Consider the following 6,564-nt stretch of genomic DNA (forward strand, 5'->3'; position numbering starts at 1 on the left):
TCAATAAGCTGTTGTCACTTAAACACCTCAGGGTATTTGGGTGCAAATGTTTCGTACATGTGCAAGAAAAATGCAGAAATAAATTCCAGTGATGTGCAATTAAGTGTATATTCTTGGGATATTCAAGCAAACAAGGAGGTTATCGCTGTTTTGACCCACTCTCTAAAAGTATGATTGTATCTTGGGTTGTAAAATTCTATGAAAATGAACATTTCTCTGACAGCTGCATACAGGGGGAGGCAGATAACAGAAACTCTGCTGAAAATAGTGTTGATGATACTCCACATCCGCCGGCTAACATCTTCACAAGTGAAATGCCTACATGCCAACCAGGTATGGCCCACTTTCCCAGTAACAACAGCAGCCTTGAAAACACTATTTTGTAGGAAGACAAACCACCTACCAACATTGAGCCTCAACCAAGCGTAAGACGTTACTCTAGAGTGACTTGGCCTCCATCCAGGTTAAGTGATTACTATACTTACTTATCCGCTGGAAGTCTTCATTCAATAGACAATTATCTCTCTTTTGAAGCTCTATCACGTAATTACAAGTCATACATCTTTGCTACTTATGGTCATCAGAGCCAATAAACTTTAATGAAGCTAGTGCAGACTTACGGTGGAGGACAGCCATGGAAGAAGAAATCAAGGTGCTTGAAAAGAACCATACTTGGGATCTTGTTCCTCTACTAAATGGAAAGAATCTGGTAGGTTGCAAATGGATCTAAAAAATAAAGTTCAAGAGTAATGGACAAGTGGAGCGATATAAGGCTCACCTCATTACAAAAGGCTTCACTTAGACAGAAGGAATCAATTACAATGAAACCTTTTCCCCAGTAGCAAAAATGAACACTGTGAGAGCTCTTCTTTCAGTTGCATTTACAAAAAAAGTGAAACCTTCTCCAACTTGATGTAAAGAATGCATTTCTCCATGGTGAATTGGAAGAAGAGGTCTACATGGAAGTACCACAAGGAGTTAACTGCTGATCTGGACATTTTTGCAAACTAAGGAAAGCTCTTTATGGATTGAAGCAATAACCTCGTGCCAGGTTTGCTCATCTAAAAACAACACTCATCAAGTACAGATTTCAACAAAGCTTTGCTGATTACACCATGTTCACATCCACTAGAAAATCCAATGTAACCGTCTTGCTTGTGTACGTGGATATATGATACTGTAAACGACTTTGAGATCATGCAGGCTATAAAAAAACATTTAAATAGTGAGTTTGAAATCAAAGATTTTAGACTGCTGCAATACTTCCTTGGAATAGAAGTAGCTCACTCCGACAAAGGAGTATTTATATGTCAATACAAATACACAATTGATCTCTTGAAAGATAATGGATATCTAGGCACCAAACCCACAAACACGCCCCTTGAGATGAACTGCAAGCTAAGGAAATAAGGTGGTTATATTGTCAAAAATAAATAATGTTTCCAAAAACTAGTTGGAAAACTTAAATATTTGACAGTTACGCGGCCTGACGTTATGTATGCTGTCTGTGTCATTAGCAATTCATGCACCAGCCAAGATCCCATCATGTTGAAGCAGCTCACCAGATTTTGAGGTACTTAAAGGGGACATCAGGAAAGGAACTCCTAATGAGACGCGATCAATCTCCTCACGTTATTGACTATTGTGATGCGGACTGGGCTGAGCACCCAAATGACAGACGGTCAACATCAAGTTACTACACATTTCTCGGAAGAAATTTGATCACTTGGCAAAGTAAAAAGCAATCCGTAGTAGCCCATTCCAGCACAAAGGCTGAATACCGAGCCATGGCCATATGTACATGTGAATTGATTTGGCTTAAGTCCTTCCTTAAGGATATGAATGTCGAAACTCACTCCCCAATGGAACTTAAGTGCAACAACATGGCTGCTATTCATATTGGTGTGAAACCTGTATTTCATGAACGAACAAAATATGTCGAAGTCAACTGTCATTTCATTCAAGAAAAAATTCAAGATGTCATCATTCCAACTTCTCATGTTAGAAGCAAAAACCAGCTCGCTGACATCTTCACAAAAAGTCTATGGAAAGAAAGGCACATGATGATTATGGACAAGTTGGGGCCGACTGATGTCTGCCTACCAACTTGAGGGGGAGTTTGTTAGCACATTTGGAAGGAAGCTCTGTCACTGTCTCCTCCATAGAAAGAAATCCTCAGCAGCTAACATTCATCTCCTTCTTGGAAAGACATCCTCACCAGCTAACAGTTGATCATATCTTTGGAAAGAGGTGCAACGGAATGAGAATCTCGTCAATCTTGCCTTACTTCTTTAACTGTCTCTGTAACTCCCTGTTTTCCAAGGATCTTAAACCATTGGGATATTTAAAGGAAGAAGGGGCTGTAACTCTTTAAGGTGATCATTCATATGGCATCAGTAAGTGAAATAAGAGAGACAAAAAACAGTGCTTCCTCTGCTTTCATGGATGTAGGCTATTAATGCCGAACCACTTTAAATTTAAACTGTCCCTTGTTTTCTTCCTGCCTTCCTTCAATGAAATTTAACGGCACCCACCAAATGTCTCTCCAACCACCCCTCGTCCTCCACCTTCTCCTCCTCCTCCGCAGAAGGGGACCCTCCATTGCCACCATCTCCACAAGAAATGGTGAAATCCTGAATTTCTTCACCACTTGCACTGGCCAGTTCTTTCTCTTCACTATGTCCGTGAGATTTTGACCTCTACAAGAGCACCAGCTTCCTCATCAGATCCTCCTCCATCATGGCCTTGATTGCCTCCTTTCTGCCAGAGTGCCCAATCTCCAGAGTACAATCCCAAGCATCTGATTTCAAGCCCTCGTCTTCCAAATCCAATGCCTTTATGATCTTGTGGAGCTCTCCCCTTTGGTGAATCTCATCGACAAAGGGGCTTTTGATGTTGATGATCAAGCTATAGAGGACCCTGAGGCCATAGGCGGAGCCCAATTCCACCAGGGCCATCGCCATCGGGCTCATCACCACCTGACCCACGAACACATCCGTGTTGTACCTCACCAGAGCCGCCATGGCGAAGGAGTAATTCTCCTTGACCCACTGGATGACTTCCCATCGCACAGGACCGATCCGAGGACATAAAAATCATGGGACCTCAGCATAGTGTCCTGGAGACCTGGGTTGAACCCCTCCAGAAGTCGGGTCTCAAAGGCGGACAGCAGCCTGATGACCTTCACCTCCTCCTCATCCTCACTGAGCAGTGACTTCACCAGCTCCTTGATGCTCTTCCGGCTGATCCACGCCTAAATCTCTGACTCGATGAGGGCAACGACGCACACTATGTTGCTGCCAAGGATGTGGTTCCTGATGTAGGAATTGATGACAGTGAGGTAGGAGCAGGGGAGCTGGTTGTCCACCTGGGAGTGGATGCTACAGAGGTGGTGGGTGAGGTCAGCAAGCTTGGTGTCCTTGAACTTGGAGGCGAGGTCCTCAGTCTGGAGGTGGAGGAGGGCCTTGACGGCACTGCCCTCCTCCTCCTGCTGCTTCCCGCCGGCAGTGGGAGACTCCCGTATCTGTCGGAATGCCTCCTTCAGCGCATGCATGATGGTGAGCACCTGTGTCTGGTGCGCCTCCTCCCCACCTTTCATGGTGGTGCTGCTGTTGCAGACGGCGACCATAGCCCTCCCTTCCTCTCCCTCCATCTTCTCTGACTTCTTGCCTTGCATCGGTCTCAAGTCCCAACAACTAGTCCTTTCTGAGACAGAAAAAAGAAAGGAAGGACGGGACCGAACTGTCCAAGACTGAGAAGAGTGGGGTTGGTATTTCCTTCGTCTAACTCCCTCATGCCTCCACTGGCTCCTCCTCCATGGGCTTTTGATTATCAGAACAGCCTTTTCATTATGTGATCATCAAATAGAGAGAGCAAATATTACAAAAGTTTGCTCCTATTCTTAGAGAGAGAAAAATATTATTACAAAACTTTCATCATACAGAGAGAGAAAAAGTTCGAGAGAGAAAGGTGGCATAAGATATCACCACATTAGTAGCTTCAAGAACCGCAACTATCAACCACATTAGTAGTTTGAGAGAGAATTTGTAGTTTGATTGATCTTTCCTGAAGTATCCGAGTGCATAAATATCATATGCTCAAAGAATTTCTAGTGGAAACTTTTGGTTATTGATATATAGCAGAGAAGTTAAAGATGTTAACTCAGACCTTTTTTGGTTGTGCGACCACGGTAGCTCATTTGATGTTAAAATCCACTTCTTTTTTAAAAGTTGTTTGAACTAAAGGGATGATTGACAGCAGACCAGCAAGGGCAAGCGACCCTCCCTTTGTATATAAACCACTTATGAACAGTTTACTTAGATGAATCTGATATTATAACGACCCGGCCCACTCCCTAACAGTTTTGGCTCCAACCTTAAAAATCTAAGAACCAGGACAATCATTTATGGAATGACCCCCTTTATAAACCCTTGAAGATCCCTCACAATCTTCAATACGGGAATAAACATTTGGGGCATTACAATCCTCCCCCCTTAAGGCACACGCGTCTACGCGTGTGGGACCCTAGATCCGAGTGTTGAACCGGCTCTGAATACCACTATAATGACCAGACCACTCCTGGGCTCGGCCCTTTGGTTTGACGGATCCCAACCCGCCCCCTAATAGTTTCGGCTCCAACCTTAAAAAGGCTAGGAACCAGAACAATCATTTATGGTAATGACTCCCTTTATAAACCCTTGAAGATCCCTCACAATCTTCAATATGGGACTAAACATTTGGGGCGTTACAGATATGGCTGTTTTCTAAGTGAGAAGGCTTTCATACAAATTATTAGCATCTTGATTTATAGGATCAGATATGGAATTATTTCAATACGACAGATTTTCATGACAATTTTCTTGGCTCCAGTATTCGATCGAATCATTGACAGAATCTCCTTCCTCATTTGGATCTACATCTGAGCATTCTTGCTTTATCACATTACAACTGTTGACTCCCCTTTCAAATGTGTTTCCAACATTTCCTCGAGCCCCAAGTCGTGTTAGTGCTGGTATGGATTCAAGCATAGGTTTGGTTACGTTGGTAGGAAGGACGCAACAATTTGAAAAAAATGATAATTGTGTTATTAATTTGCTAGTTTTAAATGTTTAAGATTTGGTGTTTTGCTTTTGTTTTCTGGGGGTGTAGCTGGAAGCCCCTCCCTCTTTCCTCCTGCCCCGCGGTTTGGGGCTTTTTTGTGACTTAAGTGTGAAGCACGACACCCATCAACTAAGCATCACACACCCACCATTTGTAGTGTAGGTGAATAGCACTCATGAGAATCGAGTTGACAATCGGCCTTATGCTATACAGCCAGTCTGACCAGCTATGCTACCTATAAGATTTGGTGACTCTATGTTGGTTTCTAGATTTCCATGAGATGATGTTAGGTCCCGTGAAGATGACATACCAATTTATTAACTTTCTATCCTCTGGGCATCCTACACAATCAACATTAAAGAATGCAGACAATTTCCATTCAACATTAGATAATGTAGACAATTTGATTGAAGTTGATCTGACTATTTTCATACGGCAACTTAGAGTGACCGTTAAGTAGCCAAAAAGGTGTTTCACATAGTCCTCAGTTGATTCATGAACTTGCAAGTACATACCACAAAGCTCCAATGATGCATATGTGTTTATTGTGGAAAGCAAAAGATGATCTATCAAACTTGAATATGGGTCTACTGGCAACTTCAAGAGTGATGGCAGGCTTGCAGTAATTCTCCATATATATAAATATATATATATATATGTATGTATGTATGTATGTATGTATGTATGTATGTATGTATGTATGTGTGTGTGTGTGTGTGTGTGTATAAATAGTATTTGATTGGCAATAAGTTGTCATCTTATATATTTTACAGAGAACATGCCACAATTAGTTTGTTAATTTTAGTGACTATGATGTTTTTCTACCTCAACCATGTTACTTCTAGTGACTATGATGTCATCTACACAAATCATCAATGAGGATTTTATGGACATATCTACTTGTGACTCTGAACCCAAAGTTTGATGAGCAAGGAGGACATGCCTTGTTAGCCTTTTTTTGACATGGACAATGCTTTATTGAGGCGATAAACATGATTTGGAACCCATTAATCTTAAAACCATGGTGGTTGCATCATGAACCACCTTTTACTTTAATATTTGTTCTGAGAAAGTGTTGGCACCTAATTCATGTGAAGATCTACCCTTGGAGATAGCCATGGTTGAGATCAACTGCTTTGTAGTTTGGTTAACAATAGGACTATAAGTTTCATATTATTATATCCCTTCTTATGGATTATACCTTCTGCAAAGTGGCGAGATTTGTATTTAGCAATTGAGCCATTAGAGTTCCTCCCTGTTAATCTAAATATTCATCCACATCTAACATTATTATGTGAGTTGTTGGCTGAGACAAGCCCACAATTGATTTGTATAAAAGGACCCCAACTCTTGTTCCATAGCTTGAGCGCTTTTAGGATTACATTTTGCGTTAGCATGAACTCTGAGTTCAACTTAACTTGTATTGACTTCACTAAGGAGACATAAAGGAAGACTATATTTAGA

Source organism: Nymphaea colorata, chromosome 1, assembly GCF_008831285.2.
Source record: "Nymphaea colorata isolate Beijing-Zhang1983 chromosome 1, ASM883128v2, whole genome shotgun sequence".
NCBI lineage: Eukaryota > Viridiplantae > Streptophyta > Magnoliopsida > Nymphaeales > Nymphaeaceae > Nymphaea > Nymphaea colorata.